Source organism: Oncorhynchus mykiss, chromosome 7 (genome assembly GCF_013265735.2).
Source record: "Oncorhynchus mykiss isolate Arlee chromosome 7, USDA_OmykA_1.1, whole genome shotgun sequence".
NCBI classification, from domain to species: domain Eukaryota; kingdom Metazoa; phylum Chordata; class Actinopteri; order Salmoniformes; family Salmonidae; genus Oncorhynchus; species Oncorhynchus mykiss.
In genome coordinates this window covers 45,981,061-46,000,187 of record NC_048571.1, presented here as the reverse complement: position 1 = coordinate 46,000,187, position 19,127 = coordinate 45,981,061, and the positions used below count along the sequence as shown (strand labels likewise).

The 19,127-nt window shown below is 41.3% G+C and overlaps 1 protein-coding gene and 1 long non-coding RNA gene across 12 annotated transcripts in view; both read right to left on the bottom strand.

The window, feature by feature from the left end:
* Window positions 1-2,401, bottom strand: part of foxp1b (forkhead box P1b) — a 211,767-nt gene extending 209,366 nt beyond the window's left edge. For 2 of the 11 annotated variants that reach the window (XM_036983347.1, XM_036983348.1), the window contains exon 1: window positions 1,888-2,399. The gene's annotated coding sequence lies outside the window, so the exon portion shown is untranslated. Of the gene's footprint in view, window positions 1-1,887 lie in introns of all 11 variants that reach the window. The other 9 variants (XM_036983354.1, XM_036983351.1, XM_036983352.1 and 6 more) reach the window with 8 other exon arrangements.
* A 667-nt stretch (window positions 2,402-3,068) lies between these two features.
* Window positions 3,069-7,901, bottom strand: LOC110527875. The gene is made up of 2 exons (XR_002474170.2): window positions 7,398-7,901; window positions 3,069-3,603 (listed from the first exon to the last, which is right to left on the bottom strand). It is a non-coding gene; the product is annotated as an uncharacterized LOC110527875 (long non-coding RNA).
* Window positions 7,902-19,127: the final 11,226 nt, after the last annotated feature.

Below are 19,127 nucleotides of genomic sequence, written 5' to 3'. Positions count from 1 at the left end.
CTTTTTTCAGACTGTGAATTTTTTCAGTTGCAATAGGGGGCAGGGAAAGCACTGTAGTTTCATCTGGCATAAAGCAGTCTGAGAGGACACTGTTAGTGTGTTCCTGTCAGACAGGAGAAGAAAGGCTGGGGCTCTCTGGACACTGGCTGTATAAAACACCAGAGCTGGAAAGTATCAAAGAAAGTTCACCCTGTGCTTTTTAAACCTGGGTCAGCATTTGCGAAGGTCCATTTCTGCATAAGTGAGCACACAAACCCCAGTGCTTGTTCAAATAGTCTGCAGCTCTCTCTCAGGCAGCTCATGACAACAGCCCAGCAGCAGCAGCATTGTTTGATCTTCAATGTTTTCCTTAATCTGGGTTGTCAAGGTTCGCTTGTTCAAGGCTGTTTACTTTACTTCTCCTACAAAAAGTGTTTTTTCCCCTCAGACAATGACTAATCCAAAGAGCAAGAAAGAGGGAGCTCTGCCAACGATAGATGTTAAAGCTGCGGTTGCCTTTTGTTTTTTGATGGTTTTAGCTCCAATAGCGCACCAGCTGCAGGTTTGGTTTGTGCCCTTATTGTGAGGAAAATGTAGATCTAACTGTTTTGTGCTTGTTATGTTCCCTCCTATTTTAGGGAAACAATCATGGTCTATATATACAAAATTATTAAAATATGATATACACCCTGTGTGCAAGTTAAAGTGTGTTATTTTTTTTTTGCAATAGTGGTGATTTAATATAGTTCAAGATGTAAATAATAGAACAGAAAATAAATAGAATAACTGAACACACTTGCCATTATAAAGTGCAAGCAAAATATGTTGAAATTAATCTGTTAGTGCAACACTTAGCACTACCTCGTAAAAAAAACTCCAACACTACCGTTTGATATGGTCTTTGCTGTACAGCACCACTACAATAACAAACGTGTCATTTATCAAAGTTCTTTGCTCTACTTTCAACGTGGAATATATTCTTGCACAAAAATATGAATATAATCTACTACAACCCAATCAAAAAAAGTTATATAAAACTTTCATCCTCCAACAGGTAAGCACTAACAACTCAAAGTGGGATGGTAATTGTAGCAAATAAGAAAAGTCTACAAAAGATATCCCCTGTATATAGAGATGTTTAAAGTATAAAAAGAGTATTCAATACCATTGCAGTGCACTATACCACAATAATGTTATTACACTGTAGGAGAGTGGTATTGTCTATGCAAGTGCTACAGTAACTATCAAATCGTGGTATACATCAGGTTATGCCAACGTACATAACTGAACTATCAAAAATGGTGCTTCCTACTGTAACCATAAGAAATTATAATGTGTAAAAATCTACGCAATCGTCAGAGTCACAGCTATACAGTGAGTCTGGTCCGTCCTGCAGTTTGTGGAAGGTAGCACGTGGGGAAAAGTCCCTAATCCCTGATTTTGGTCCAAAGAAATCACGGCACTCAAACTTCCTCTCTACATTCAAAAAGCTCATGTTGAGTTAAAGTGTAAACACTTAGTTGACCAAGAGCATGGTTTCAAAGTATAACATGCACTTCTTACATACTCTTGAGATTGTTAAAAATACAATTCACCCGGGGTCACAAACATGAGAAAATAAAGAGAGCAACTACCGACCAAACTTCTAGAAAAGTAGAAGATGCGGTATCTCGTCTTCGAATACTATCACTGAGCATTTCAAAAGGTATACGCTGCTTACAGCGATAAAACAAGACATCGAGCAGTATTTCAGCTCTCGTGTAATATTATTGGTGTTGTTTATTTGTTTATTTCGCCATAGAAACAATACAAAAAAAACAGTCGCAAACAAAGACAAACTCCATGTGAGCGAGCTGAAATAGTAAAGGCAATGAGTAACGAGAGAACATTATAATATGATCAACTTACCGGAATCGACAATGGTAGGTGGACGCAGTAGACAATTCTGTGCTAGAGATAATGAACTGTACACGCGATCTTGTGTACCAAGAAAGCATGCAACAACCACACTGTAAATACTAACAATATTACTCCGCTTGGGGGGACTAACTTTAACTACGAGAAGATATCTCTACTGCATTCACGGAGAGCGCCGTTACAGGGAGAATAATCTAGAGTTTCACAACACCTTCTGTCTCAAATACGAGAGCGAGCTCCTTCTAATGTTAATACAATTTAATGCGCTATAAAAGAAAACGGAATCGCGGATTTGGATGTTGTTATTTTCTGATGTTCCGAGTCCGTGACGTCATATCCACCTGCTGGGTAAACAATATTCATTGCAGATCTTCACAGAATTTGAACAGAACTGAAGTCACATTCGTTGCCAGTTACACAGAAACCAAATCCAACAATGCAATTTTGCTGGGAGATTATGGATTATCTTTAGCAGAAAGGGTCGACACCAGCGGATTGTCATAAAGTAAAAATGTCTAGTTGTAAACTATCTCATTACAATTGAGGCAGAAAAAGCTTTCTTTTCTTTTTTCTGCGCTTTGTCCAATGAAAGGAGGGAGATCGAGGGGTGAAAGTTCGAAAGAGGGACAAACTTTAATGAATGCAAGCAAACGTTCAAGTGTCCTATGTCTCGGCCTCAACTTTGTTGGAAACTATTTTGTAGTGGCAGACGTCTTCCCCTATATTATAAAGTGCATTATTAGTTACTTCCTCTAAATAACTGGTATAAGCCTATGAAAACGGACTTTTCCCTGTTCCAGCCCTCTTTACTGTCACTGAAGGTGTTCAGACATTATGGCAGTAATTAAAAGTCTGTCATTTGCCCTCTACAGAAAATAATTATCACAGGTCGGTCCAATAGTCCAGTTAACACTCGTTGAAAAGCAACATTAATTTAACCTCAAGAGAAAATATTTGAAATCTCTGTGTCCTTGATCAAGGTCTGAAAAGCACCGTTCATTTCATTACAAATGACAGTAAATTTATCATGGCTGCATCTAAAATGCATAGCATGGCTGATGGGTTTTCTTGGAAAGTCTGTTTCTTTGGTATAGAGCGCCACCCTCTGACAGCAGTTGAAGCCAGTACCATCTCATTGCTCCTATGATAAAACAATAAACACAGACTATTAATGAAAGTGATAATTACTTTAATAATCAAATGTGTAAATTGTAACAGTCACACAATTACGCCATTATATATAAATTATGAAACATTTAGACATGCCTTCAACCTGTACAGCTCTCTGCAGCTGAAAATGAAAAGGCCTACATTAAGCCTAAAATCAAATGATAGTTGAATAATCCTGAAAAACACAAAGCCATAGAGTAAAGAGTACTGATGACATATTAGAGGCTCATTGTTAGCACGGTTGAAGATATCCAGTGATGGTGGATGGTGGGGGCCACTGTTCCATATTCTCCTCGTAAAGAAGTTGAGGAGAAACAAGCAGCCCCAAGGCGTGGGAGAGAGACATCAATCACGGTATGGCCCTTAGCTTGACCAGACCACTGTGTTGTGTTTAATGGTCCTCTGCTCTGCTCTCACACAGCCACAGAAACATGCACGTGTGGGATTTGTGTTTAGTCCAGGTGAAGTCCAAACCACTCAGTCAAGGTGTTAAATTAGATAGAAAATGTTGTCAATTCAATAAAACGTGCAGCCGATCTAGACAATGCAGAAAACATACAACAAAAGACAATATTAGTTGTAACAAATGTACTTTACACCCAAAACACAAACAAAAGGAATACAGAGAAGACTATCTATGGATACCCCTAAACACCGGGGGATAGGAAATTATCTACATTAACTATTCCAACATAGGACATTAAAAATAAAATTACATAAATATTTTGCACTGGAAATAAACATGTATTGTTCCTGAAAACAAAAACCTGCCTGATTAATCAGACAATGTTTGTAATGAAATTAATCAAGTTTTTAAATTGATTATAAGATGCACTCTCCTGGAACAGGAATTATGTATATATATATATTTATTTTGCATAGTTTCCCACACTTTCAGCATGTCCACAGTTTGATGTACATTATAGGACTGTAATGCATACATTTATAGTAACAATAGCACCCCTCTCTCTTTGCAACATCAAAGCAGTAATCACACAATGCACACAAAACATATCTTTCTCTAGGCAAACTACTAATTGGTGAAAATTAATTCAAAATGTTTATCCATAATAAAGACAATACAACACACAATTACAAAGTCAGCCAGCCAATAGTCGGCTAAACGTATCTGTATATTGGGCATATTTAGCTCAACGGTGTCTAACACACAAGTGTCTTGTCTGAATTGTTTTGACATATTGTTGGTTTGATGTTACCAATGTGCTGTGGATTAGGCCTTGACTTGATAGAGTGCTGCTTCAAAACAAATGAATTGAGGATTACTATCAGTTATGTAACACCCTCTCCAAATGCACTCATGCACACAACAAAGTAATTAGCTTTCTGTTAATTAGGTAATTAAGCAAATGAAAAGAATCTACTCTCGATTTCCAAAGGGTTGGCTTTCATATGTTCCCCCCTGCTGCTGAGGGCATTAAGAGCAACAGAGGAACACTAGATGACTACCATTCTACATGGAATGAAAGGAAGCCACTTCTGGACATGAGCACAGATAATGACTTCTGAGGACATTTCACCCATCTGTGTCTACTCTATTTGTCAGCAAGGGACACAAAGCCTGGAAATAGACATGCATCTACATTTCACAACAAGCATCCTATGGGGATAATATTAATGTTTTTCTCGTTCTTTACTGCTAAGGTTGATCAAACAATTGATTGATGTGGGTAGACAAAGGAAAATGACATTATTTTGCAAAAAGTAAGCTCTGTTGTTGTAGTGTGCATTTCTGTTTATCTCAGAAGTGATAATACCGTGTGGATTATCAGTAGAACTAATAGTGATTTACAGCAAAAATGCCAGAAAAGAGTCATGACAAAAAGTTACCAGTAGGTGGAGATAATGGGACCAAGACCAAAGCATCAGAATTAGGGTTTCAAAGATACCAGTCAAAGTTACAAGAACATTCTGTAATTTTGATCATTAACAGGTCATTTATGGAAATCTATGGTAACTTTGGTAATTTGATACTTGAATAACCTGAAAAATATAGTATTCGTTTTTTACATCTGTGTCCATATTGTCCATGAGTTTCTTCTAGTACAATGGTTCCCAAACGTTTTATAGTTCCGTACCCCTTCAAACATTCAACCTCTAGCTGCGTACCCCCCTCTAGCACCAAGGTCAGCTCACTTTCAAATGTTGTTTTTTGCCATCATTGTAAGCCTGCCACACACACACACTGTACGATACATTTATTAAACATGAGAATGAGTGTGAGTTGTCGTCACAACCAGGCTCATGGGAAGTGACAAAGAGCTCTTATAGGACCAGGGCACAAATCATTTTGCTCTTTATTTAGCCATCTTACATATAAAACTTTATTTGTTCATCGAAAACTGTGAATAACGCACCACAGGTTAATGAGCAGGGTGTGCTTGAAAGGATGCACATAACTCTGCAATGTTGGGTTATATTGGAGAGAGTCTGTCTTAAATAATTTTCCACACAGTCTGTGCCTGCATTTAGTTTTCATGCTTGTGAGGGCCGAGAATCCACTCTCACATAGGTACGTGGTTACAAAGGGCATCAGTGTCTTAACAGTGCGATTTGCCAAGGCAGGATACTGAGCCTGAGCGCAGCCCAATCCAGAAATCTGGCAGTGGCTTCTGATGAAATTCAATTTTCACATTACCACTTGTTGCAATTTCGATGAGGCTCTCTTGTTCAAATATCGGTAAGTGGACTGGAGGCAGAGCATGAAAGGGATAACGAATCCAGTTGTTTGTGTCACCCATTATGGGAAAGTACATGCGTAATTGCGCACCCAACTCACTCAGGTGCTTCCCTATATCACATTTGACATTGTTCGTAAGCTTGAGTTTATTTGCACACAAAAAAATCATACAATGACTGAAAGACCTGTGTGTTGTCCTTGATAATGCAGATATAGAAGCGCTCCAACTACTTAATCATAGCCTCAATTTTGTCCCGCACAATGAATATAGTTGTGGAGAGTCCCTGTAATCTTAGATTCAGATCATTCAGGTGAGAAAAAACATCAGCCAGGTAGGCCAGTCGTGTGAGAAACTCGTCATCATGCAAGCGGTCAGACAAGTGAAAATTATGGTCAGTAAAAAAAACGTTAAGCTCGTCTCTCAATTTTAAAAAATGTGGCAATACTTTGCCTCTTGATAACCAGCGCACTTCTGTATGTTGTAAAAGCATTACATGGTCGCTGCCCATATCATTGCATAGTGCAGAAAATACAGGAGAGTTCAGGGGCCTTGCTTTAACAAAGTTAACCATTTTCACTGTAGAGTCCAAAACGTCTTTCAAGCTGTCCGGCATTCCTTTGGCAGCAAGTGCCTCTCGGTGGATACTGCAGTGTACCCAAGTGGTGTCGAGAGCAACTGCTTGCATGCACGTTACCACTCCACTATGTCTCCCTGTCATTGCTTTTGCGCCATGTCACAAAGCTGCACAGTTCTTCAAAAATATCCTCTCATGTTGTCCTGGTTTCCAATGGTTTGCAGAAGAGGATGTCTTCCTTAATTGACCCCCCATAATCGTAACGGAAATATACTAGGAGCTGTTCCAGGCCCGCCTCTTCTGTTGACTCATCAAGCTGTAAAACATATAATTCACTGGCTTGTATACAAGCATTAATTGTTTCAAAACATTTCCTGCCATGTCACTGATGCGTTGTGAAACAGTGTTGTTTGATGAAGGCATTGTCTGTATAGTTTTTTTGGCCTTTTCCCCCAGCATTGTCCAGGCCATATCCTCGGCAGCAATGACGAATTAAGTCCTCCACAATAATATGGGGCTTGCCTGCCCTAGCCACTCAGTATCTCACCATATAAGACGCTTCTCGGCCCTTCTTATTAATGTTACCGGTTGCTATTATACATGTCTTACTACTCAAAAGTCATCCTAATTCTCAGTCAAAAAACTCCTGTGGCTTATTTTTCAAAATGACATGTTTAGTCTCTAAATGTCTGCACAAGAGTGAAGGTTTCATCGACTTGTGAGATAGTACTTTTGCACATATAACACACTGTGGCTGAGGAAAGGCACTACTCCCAATATAAGTTAACCCCAAATCAATGCAGTTCTCATCATATTTGCGCCTCTTTCGATGGTCCAACGTCCATGCTCTTCTAATACTATCACTGAGCATTTCAAAATGCAAGACATCGAGCAGTATTTCAGCTCTCATGTAATATTATTGGTGTTGTTTATTTGTTTATTTCGCCATAGAAACAATACAAAAAAAACTATCGCAAACAAAGACAAACTCCATGTGAGCGAGCTGAAATAGTAGAGGCAATGAGTAACGAGAGAACATTATAATATGATCAACTTACCGGAATCGACAATGGTAGGTGGACTCAGTAGACAATTCTGTGATAGAGTTAATGAACTGTACACGCGATCTTGTGTACCAAGAAAGCATGCAACAACCACACTGTAAATACTAACAATATTACTCCGCTTCGGGGGACTAACTTTAACCACTACAAGAAGATGTCTCTGCTGCATTCACGGAGCGCCGTTACAGGGAGAATAATCTAGAGTTTCACAACACCTTCTGTCTCAAATACGAGAGCGAGCTCCTTCTACTGTTAATACAATTTAATGCGCTATAAAAGAAAACGGAATCTCGGATTTGGATGTTGTTATTTTCTGATGTTCCGAGTCCGTGACGTCATATCCACCTGCTGGATGAACAATATTCATTGCAGATCTTCACAGAATTTGAACAGAACTGAAGTCACATTCGTTGCCAGTTACACAGAAACCAAATGCAACAATGCAATTTTGCTGGGAGATTATGGATTATCTTTAGCAGAAAGGGTCGACACCAGCGGATTGTCATAAAGTAAAAATGTCTAGTTGTAAACTATCTCATTACAATTGAGGCAGAAAAAGCTTTCTTTTCTTTTTTCTGCGCTTTGTCCAATGAAAGGAGGGAGATCGAGGGGTGAAAGTTCGAAAGAGGGACAAACTTTAATGAATGCAAGCAAACGTTCAAGTGTCCTATGTCTCGGCCTCAACTTTGTTGGAAACTATTTTGTAGTGGCAGACGTCTTCCCCTATATTATAAAGTGCATTATTAGTTACTTCCTCTAAATAACTGGTATAAGCCTATGAAAACGAACTTTTCCCTGTTCCAGCCCCCTTTACTGTCACTGAAGGTGTTCAGACATTATGGCAGTAATTAAAAGTCTGTCATTTGCCCCCTACAGAAAATAATTTTCACAGGTCGGTCCAATAGTCCAGTTAACACTCGTTGAAAAGCAACATTAATTTAACCTCAAGAGAAAATATTTGAAGTCTCTGTCCTTGGTCAAGGTCTGAAAAGCACCGTTCATTTCATTACAAATTACAGTAAATTTATCATGGCTGCATCTAGAAGGCACCGCATGGCTGATGGGTTTTGGAAAGTCTGTTTCTTTGGTATAGAGCACCACCCTCTGACAGCAGTTGAAGCCAGTACCATCTCATTGTTCCTATGATAAAACAGTAAACACTTTGATTAATGAAAGTGATAATTACTTTAATAATCAAATGTGTAAATTGTAACAGTCACACAATTACTCCATCATATATAAATTATGAAACATTTGGACATGCCTTCAACCTGTACAGCTCTCTGCAGCTGAAAATGAAAAGGCCTACATTAAGCCTAAAGTCAAATGTTAGTTGAAGAATCCTTAAAAAAACACAACGCCATATAGTAAAGAGAACTGATTACATATTAGGGGCTTATTGTTAGCAAGGTTGAAGACATCTGGTGATGGTGGGGGCCACTGTTCCATATTCTCCTCGTAAAGAAGTTGAGGAGAAACAAGCAGCCCCAAGGCGTGGGAGACAGACATCAATCACGGTATGGCCCTTAGCTTGACCAGACCACGGTGTTGTGTTTAATGGTCCTCTGCTCTGTTCTCACACAGCCACAGAAACAACAACATTCAATAAAACGTGCAGCCGATCCATTCAATGCAGAAAACAAACAAGACAATATTAGTTGTAACAAATGTACAGTACTTTACACCCAAAACGCAAACATAAGGAATAAAGAGAAGCATATCTATGGATACTATCACGGCTGGCTGAAGGACTGGACCAAGGTGCAGCATGGTAAGCGTACATTTTCACTTTATTAAAAATGACGCCGACAAAACAAAGACCAAAACCCAAACTGTGAAGCTTTGGGCTATGTGCCCTGAACAAAGTCAAAGTTTACTTCCCACAAAACAGGTGGGGGAAAAAGGCTACCTAAGTATGGTTCTCAATCAGAGACAATGATAGACAGCTGCCTCTGATTGAGAACCATACCAGGCCAAACACATAGAAATAGAAAATCATAGAACATAGACTGCCCACCCAAATCACACCCTGACAAAACCAAAATAGAGAAATAAAACGCTCTACGGTCAGGGCGTGACAGATACCCCTAAACACCGGGGAATAGGAAGTGCTCTACATTAACTATTCCAACATAGGACATTAAAAATAAAATTACATCACTTGAAGTAAATATTTTGCACTGGAAATAAACATGTATTGTTCCTGAAAACAAAACCTGCCTGATTAATCAGTCAATGTTTGTAATGAAATTAATCAAGTTTTTAAATTGATTATAAGATGCACTCTCCTGGAACAGGAATTATGTATATATATAGTTATTTTGCATAGTTTCCCACACTTTGAGCATGTCCACAGTTTGATGTACATTATAGGACTGTAATGCATACATTTATAGTAACAATAGCACACCTCTCTCTTTGCAACATCAAAGCAGTAATCACACAATGCACACAAAACATATCTTTCTCTAGGCAAACTACTAATTGGTGAAAATTAATTCAAAATGTTTATCCATAATAAAGACAATACAACACACAATTACAAAGTCAGCCAGCCAATAGTCGGCTAAACGTATCTGTATATTGGGCATATTTAGCTCAACGGTGTCTAACACACAAGTGTCTTGTCTGAATTGTTTTGACATATTGTTGGTTTGATGTTACCAATGTGCTGTGGATTAGGCCTTGACTTGATAGAGTGCTGCTTCAAAACAAATGAATTGAGGATTACTATCAGTTATGTAACACCCTCTCCAAATGCACTCATGCACACAACAAAGTAATTAGCTTTCTGTTAATTAGGTAATTAAGCAAATGAAAAGAATCTACTCTCGATTTCCAAAGGGTTGGCTTTCATATGTTCCCCCCTGCTGCTGAGGGCATTAAGAGTAACAGAGGAACACTAGATGACTACCATTCTACATGGAATGAAAGGAAGCCACTTCTGGACATGAGCACAGATAATGACTTCTGAGGACATTTCACCCATCTGTGTCTACTCTATTTGTCAGCAAGGGACACAAAGCATGGAAATAGACATGCATCTACATTTCACAACAAGCATCCTATGGGGATAATATTAATGTTTTTCTCGTTCCTTACTGCTAAGGTTGATCAAACAATTGATTGATGTGGGTAGACAAAGGAAAATTACATTATTTTGCAAAAAGTAAGCTCTGTTGTTGTAGTGTGCATTTCTGTTTATCTCAGAAGTGATAATACCGTGTGGATTATCAGTAGAACTAATAGTGATTTACAGCAAAAATGCCAGAAAAGAGTCATGACAAAAAGTTACCAGTAGGTGGAGATAATGGGACCAAGACCAACGCATCAGAATTAGGGTTTCAAAGATATCAGTCAAAGTTACAAGAACATTCTGTAATTTTGATCATTAACAGGTCATTTATGGAAATCTATGGTAACTTTGGTAATTTGATACTTGAATAACCTGAAAAATATAGTATTTGTTTTTTACATCTGTGTCCATATTGTCCATGAGTTTCTTCTAGTACAATGGTTCCCAAACGTTTTATAGTTCCGTACCCCTTCAAACATTCAACCTCTAGCTGCGTACCCCCCTCTAGCACCAAGGTCAGCTCACTTTCAAATGTTGTTTTTTGCCATCATTGTAAGCCTGCCACACACACACTGTACAATTCATTTATTAAACATGAGAATGAGTGTGAGTTGTCGTCACAACCTGGCTCGTGGGAAGTGACAAAGAGCTCTTATAGGACCAGGGCACAAATCATTTTGCTCTTTATTTAGCCATCTTACATATAAAACTTTATTTGTTCATCGAAAACTGTGAATAACTCACCACGGGTTAATGAGCAGGGTGTGCTTGAAAGGATGCACATAACTCGGCAATGTTGGGTTGTATCGTCGAAGGAATGAGTGATACACTAAGGCCTGTACTCTGGAGCGCGATCGAGTTGGAGGTGGAGGGTCCATCATGGTCTGGAGCGGTGTGTCACAGCATCATCGGACTGAGCTTGTTGTCATTGCAGGCAATCTCAACGCTGTACGTTACAGGGAAGACATCCTGCTCCCTCATGTGGTACCCTTCCTGCAGGCTCATCCTGAAATGACCCTCCAGCATGAGAATGCCACCGGCCATACTGCACGTTCTGTGTGTGATTTCCTGCAAGACAGGAATCTCAGTGTTCTGCCATGGTCAGCAAAGAGCCCGGATCTCAATCCCATTGAGCACGTCTGGGACATGTTGGATCGGAGGGTGAGGGCCAGGGCCATTCCTCCTTGGATTGTCCAGGAACTTGCAGGTGCCTTGGTGGAAGAGTGGGGTAACATCTCACAGCAAGAACTGGCAAAACTAGTGCAGTCCATGAGGAGACACTTGGCCCCAGTGATGTACTGGGCCGTACGCACTAGACTCTGTAGCGCCTTGCTGTCGGAGGCTGAGCAGTTTCCATACCAGGCGGTGATGCTCTCGATGGTGCAGGTGTCGAACTTTGAGGATCTGAGCCCATGCAAAATCTTTCCAGTCTCCTGAGAGGGAATGGGCGTTATCGTGTACATTTTTATTCTTTTTAATCTCATTTTCCATCTATGGACTGAGCATACTCTCCTGGAACCCGCCTCACCCAATGTGGTATGGATCTGCTATTTTTACACTTTCGAACCGGAACCCCCTTCAGAAGCTAGCCAGGTAACTAGCTAGTAGTCACTAGTACTAGCGGTCATCACCGTTAACTCGGACTGCCAGCCTCAGCCCGGGCAACTCCTGCCAGCCTGCACAGCGCGATATCTACCCAGAGCACATCTCCGGATTCCTACCGCAAGCTCTGAACATTTACTCCGGAGTGGCTACTCCTGTCTAACGTCTCTGTCCTGAAGCAAGCACCAGTTAGCCTCTAGGCACATCTCTCGGCTAGCCGAATGAGATCCATCAAGCAATCCCTGGGCTTCAATTACCTCTTTTGCAAATTGGCCTGGACCCTTTGCTGCGGATACAGAGCCCTGCCAATCCATCATGACTGGTCTGCCGACGTAACTGTCCGAGGGGGTTTCAACAGGCTCTCCTGTGTTGCGACGTCCCTCGAAGGCCCTTCTGCTAGCCCGCTAGCTGTCTGAATCGCCGTGCCTCCAGCTCGCCTAGCTACTCACTAGACCCTATGATCACTCAGCTACACATGCCTCTCCCTAATGTCAATATGCCTTGTCTATTGCTGTTTTGGTTAGTAATTTCAGTTTTATTTCACTGTAGAGCCTCCAGCCCTGTTCAACATGCCTTAGCTAACCATTATGTTCCACCCCCCACACATGCGGTGACCGCACCTGGCTTAAATGGTGCCTCTAGAGACAAAACCTCTCTCATCATCACTCAATGCCTAGCCTAACCTCCACTGTACCCACAACCTACCATAATACCCTTGTCTGTACATTATCTCCTGAATCTATTCTACCACGCCCTGAAATCTGCTCCTTTTATTCTCTGTTCCCAACTCATTAGACGACCAGTTCTTATAGCCTTTAGCCGTACACTTATCCTACTCCTCCTCCTCTGTTCCCCTGATGATGTAGAGGTTAACCCAGGCCCTGCAGCCCCCCCATCACTCCCATTCCCTAGGCGCTCTCATTTGTTGACTTCTGTAACCGTAAAATCATTTGTTTCATGTATGTTAACATTAGAAGCCTCCTCCCTAAGTTTGTTTTATTCACTGCATTAGCACACTAAGCCAACCCGGATGTCCTAGCCGTGTCTGAATCCTGGCTTAGGAAGGCCACCAAAAATCCTGAAATTTCCATCCCTAACTATAACATTTTCCAACAAGATAGAACTGCCAAAGGGGGCGGAGTTGCAATCTACTGCAGAAGTAGCCTGCAGAGTTCTGTCTTACTATCCTGGTCTGTGCCCAAACAATTCGAGCTTCTACTTTTAAAAATCCACCTTTCCAGAAACAAGTCTCTCACCGTTTACCGCTTGTTATAGACCCCCCTCTGCCTCCAGTTGTGCCCTGGACACCATAAGTGAATTGATCGCCCCCCACCTATCTTCAGAGTTTGTACTGTTAGGTGACCTAAACTAGGACATGCTTAACACCCCGGCCATCCTACAATCTAAGATAGATGCCCTCAATCTCACACAAATCATCAAGGAACCTACCAGGTACAACCCTAAATCCGTAACCATGGGCACCCTCTTAGATATCATCCTGACCAATCTGCCCTCTAAATAAACCTCTGCTGTCTTCAACCAGGATCTCAGCAATCACTGCCTGCATGCGTACTGGGTCCACGGTCAAACGACCACCTCTCATCACCGTCAAACGCTCCCTAAAACACTTCAGCGAGCAGGCTTTTCTAATTGATCTGGCCCGGGTATTCTGGAAGGATATTGACCTCATCCCGTCAGTAAAGGATGCCTGGTTGCTCTTCAAAAGTGCTTCCCTAAATAAGCATGTCCCATTAAAAAAATTTAGAACTAAGAACAGATATAGCCCTTGGTTCACCCCAGACTTGACCAGCACAAAAACACCCTGTGGCTTACTGCATTAGCATTGAATAGCCACAACAATATGCACATTTTCAGGGAAGTCAGGAACAAATATACTCAGTCAGATAGGAAAGCTAAGGCTAGCAAACAGAAATGTGCTTCCTGTAGCACTAATTCCAAAAAGTTTTGGGACACTGTAAAATCCATGGAGAATAAGAGCATCTCCTCCCAGCTGCCCACTGCACCGATAATAGGAAACAGAGTCACCACCGATAAATCTACGATAATCGATCATTTTAATTAGCATTTTTCCACGGCTGGCCAAGCGTTCCACCTGGCTACCCCTACCCCGGCCAACATCTCAGCACCCCCTGCAGCAACTTTCCCCCACCCAACGCCGTTTCTCCTTCACCCAAATCCAGACAGCTGATGTTCTGAAAGAACTGTAAAATCTGGATCCCTACAAATAAGCTGGGCTAGACAATCTGGACCCTCTCTTTCTAAAATGATCGGCCGAAATTGTTGCAACCCCTATTACTAGCCTATTCAACCTCTCTTTTGTATCGTCTGAGATCCCAAAAGATTGGAAAGCTGCCGCGGTCATCCCCCTCTTCAAAGGGGGAGACACTCTAGACCCAAACTGTTACAGACCTATATCCATCCTGCCCTGCCTTTCTAAAGTCTTTGAAAGCCAAGTGAACAAACAGATCACCAACCATCTTGAATCGCACCGTGCCTTCTCCTCTATGCAATCCGGTTTCCTAGCTGGTCACGGGTGCACCTCAGCCACGCTCAAGGCCCTAAATGATATCATAACCACCATCGATAAAAGACAGTACTGTGCAGCCGTCTTCATCGACCTGGCCAAGGATTTCAACTCTGTCAATCAACGCATTCTTATCGGCAGACTCAATAGCCTTGGCTTCTCAAATGACTGCCTCGTCTGGTTCACCAACTACTTCTCAGATAGAGTTCAGTGTGTCAAATCGGAGTGCCTGTTTTCCGGACCTCTGGCAGTCTTTATGGGGGTGCCACAGGGTTCAATTCTCGGGACGACTCTTTTCTCTGAATATCTCAATGATGTTGCTCTTGCTGCTGGTGATTCTCTGATCCACCTCTACGCAGACGACACCATTCTGTATACATCAACGCCATACAACACTCCTTCCGTGGCCTCCAACTGCTTTTAAATGCTAGTAAAACTAAGTGCATGCTCTTCAACCGATTGCTGCCCACACCCTACGCCAGACTTGCATCACTACTCTGGACGGTTCTGACCTACAATATGTGGACAACTACAAATACCTAGGTGTCTGGTTAGACTGTAAACTCTCCTTCCAGACTCACATTAAGTATCTACAATCTAAAATTAAATCTAGAATTGGCTACCTATTTCGCAACAAAGCATCCTTCACTCATGCTGCCAACATACCCTCGTACAACTGACTATCCTACCGATCCTTGACTTTGGCGATGTCATTTACAAAATAGCCCCCAACACTCTACTCAGCAAACTGGATGTAGTCTATCACAGTGCCATCCGTTTCATCACCAAAGCCCCATATACTACCCACCACTGCGACCTGTCTCGTTGGCTGGCCCTCGCTACATATCCGTATCCATATCCAAACCCACTGGCTCCAGGTCATCTATAAGTATTTTCTAGGTAAACCCCCGCCTTATCTCAGCTCACTGGTCACCATAGCAAAACCCACCCGTAGCACGCGCTCCAGCAGGTACAGTTGAAGTCGGAAGTTTACATACACCTTAGCCAAATACATTTAAAATCGTTTTTTCACATTTCCTGGCATTTAATCCAAATAAAAAAATCCCTGTCTTAGATCAATTAGGATCACCACTTTATTTTAAGAATGTGAAATGTCAGAATAATAGTAGAGAGTGATTTCTTTCAGCTTGTATTTATTTCATTGCATTCCCAGTGGGTCAGAACTTTACATACACTCAATTAGTATATGGTAGCATTGCCTTTAAATTGTTTAACTTGGATCAAACATTTCCGGAAGCCCGCAAGCTTCCCACAATAAGTTGGGTGAATTTTGGCCCATTCCTCCTGACAGAGCTGGTATAACCGAGTCAGGTTTCTAGGCCTCCTTGCTAACACACGCTTTTTCAGTTCTGCCCACACATTTCCTATAGGCTTGAGGTCAGGGCTTTGTGATCGCCACTCCAATACCTTGACTTTGATGTCCTTACGCCATTTTGCCACAACTATGGAAGTATGCTTGGGGTCATTGTCCATTAGGAAGACCCATTTGCGACCAAGCTTTAACTTCCTGACTAATGTCTTGAGATGTTGCTTCAATATATCCACATCATTTTCCTCCCTCATGATGCCATCTATGTTGTGAAGTGCACCAGTCTCATCTGTAGAAAAGCACCCCCACAACATGATGCTGCCAGCCCCGTGCTTCACGGTTGGGATTCTGTTCTTTGGCTTGCAAGCCTCACCCTTTTCCCTAATGATGGTCATTATGGCCAAACAGTTCTATTTTTGTTTCATCAGACCAGAGGACATTTCTCCTAAATGTACATTCTTTGCCCCATGTGCAGTTGCAAACCGTAGTCTGGCTTTTTTTATGGCAGTTTTGGAGCAGTGGCTTCTTCCTTGCTGAGCAGCCTGTTGCTATGCTCACGGCCTGGGCACGTCCTGCTGTTGTGTTGAGGTCCTTGCCTTCAGGGTCGGGGGGCATGGGGTGGGTAGAAGGGGCATAGGTCTGATATGGGGGGGCCTGTATAGAGTGTGGCAAGAGTTTGGTTTGGATGGTCTTAGCTGGTTGGGGTGTGGCTGGTGATACTGTGGTCTGGCTGTAGGTCCTCTTGGCGTGGGTTCTCTCAGTGCAGGTCCTTCAGGAGGGGGTCTTGCAAGTCTGGGAGGGTGTCTGCTGGTCTGGGTGGGGTGTCCTTTGCTCTGTTGCTCCTGTGTGTGGTGCTGGGGCTATGGTTGATTAAAAAGTGTATCCTTGAATGTATTTGTGCATCAGGGACTAATGTCCTGAACGTCCTCTTTCAAAAGCATGATGTTCCCTGTGAGCTGAAAGATGAAAACGGTCATATCCAATGTACACCCTTGACTTTATATGCTAAGATAATATTTTTTCTTGGATAAAATATGGGCAAAACACACCAGGGGCATGCAGGTGGAGACAGCCAGGCAGAGGGGTGAAACCAACTAAATGCGTGTGAAAATCACATTGGATCCTAGCTCAATAGCTAGCAAGATTTTACGCATTACTGCTACTAAAAATGAATGAACCCCTATCAGTTATGTTTAGTATTTACCTAGCCAATACCACCAGTAGAAAGCAAAGTTTGTTAGCAACTTGGGGAAATAAATGCACTGTTGGGCATTGGAATAGATTAGCAGACAGGGTAAAGCCTCAATCCTTTTGTACATCTTTTCATTCAAATAACCTTGGAAAAGAACGGCATATGGGAAAAAAATATATGCTTTGTGTGACTACAACGTCAAGAGTCAAAACCATAAAAAATATAGACATGTTCTAATTTAACAAATCAAAGCATTCCCCGCCCGCCCGGCTTCGGCTGGATAATTATCATTCAATACAATGCATTTTAAAGTCAATCGTATGCACGCCTGGCCGTGGTGAGTTCAGCCCACAACAAATATGTAATCCTACCACCACTATTGCACAAATGTAACTGCTACATACAAAAATATCAGGTCGTCAGAAAATTACAAAAACAAAAAGACCATACTTACATTTATAAAACACTGCTTTAAAAGTTACGTGCGTGCGGAAGGAGTTTAATAGACTTTACCGAAGATATTCGCTTCACTCGCTAGAGATGCATTTCCAATCCAGACTTGAAAAACGTCAGCTCGATCTCAAATACTAAAGCTGACCCCATCAATCTCTTCCTCTGTAAAGGAAAAAATAGAAACAAAAGACAAAAAAACTATATATTATAAATGGTACATGTTTCGGCTACCTCAGTCAGTCACTTCAAATTCTAGCATTAGTGCCAGAGGGTCGGTAGGTAGTGTAACACTAATTTGGTTCATTTGTTACAAAGCTGGGTGGATGGTCATTTATAGTCTCAAAGCTATACATAGTAATCAGTATTTTATACATTTGTTAATTTTACTGATAATCAAATGAAACAAGATTCTATCCACATCCTCTGTCCCGTTGTCACAACATGTTTTATGTTTCAACCAAAAACTCTTGTCTCAGGCAGTGAAAACTTGTAAATTATCATAATTTGCAAACAGGATTCTGATTTGTGCCACTTAAGTCATGAAAGTTATGTAACACTGTTTACAAGAAACCTTCCATTGAAACCACAATCTAAATGAAATAAGTGATTTATATTTTCAACCAAGGAAGTGGACCTACCATAGAGGCCTTCTATCTCCATGCATTAAGTGACAGACAGGCAGGGCAGTCACAGGAGGGATGTTGTTGTATACACTCAAACTCTACTCTGAGAAAATCAATGCATAATTAACTACTACTTACTTGCTCGAAGAGATAAAATGAAGTTCCTCACATGAACTCAGCTAAACTGTTTGTACTGCCTAGATCTTTTTCAGATTGGATTCACACTCCCTTGAAATGACCTAAAAGAGAACAAGCGGCTTCTGGAAATCAAGCGCATTCGCAAACACAGATGTTTACCAAAGCCTGTATCAAAGTAAGACGTTCCTTGGGCACATAGGAGCTGCATTGATACTAGACATGGCACACTGTTAGCCATATCTATACATGACACATTCAAGGATGTGATAAGGAATTCAACATAGAAAATCAGGCAAAATAGTGGGTCAATATCTATGGTTCATGATTAGAGGATGATGTAGATCCCGCATTATGAACTTGAACCATGAAAAAACCTTCTCTCTACATTTTGACTGCAATTATGCAAATGTTATGGTAAACAAGGCTATCTGCTGAACTTCGATTAAAATGTACAGTACCTTGGACAGCTGACTTTTCCAATAAAGGAGTCCAGAAGTCACATGATGTTAAGGTTGCCTTTACACACAAATTGGTCTTTTGACCTAGTTTGGCTGACAGGCCTCAACCACAAAGGATTTTTAAGAGAACCAATCATAAACGAATCATCATCACAATTTCTGTGCAAATACTGCATTTACAACGATCTCCTGTCCAGACGAGTGTGTCACAGCTCTCCTTGTGCTGTCAGTCACATGTGCCGTGTCAGCCAGGCTACTTTTGACCAAAGATGATCTATTATACTGACAAGATAGTCCAGTGACCTTT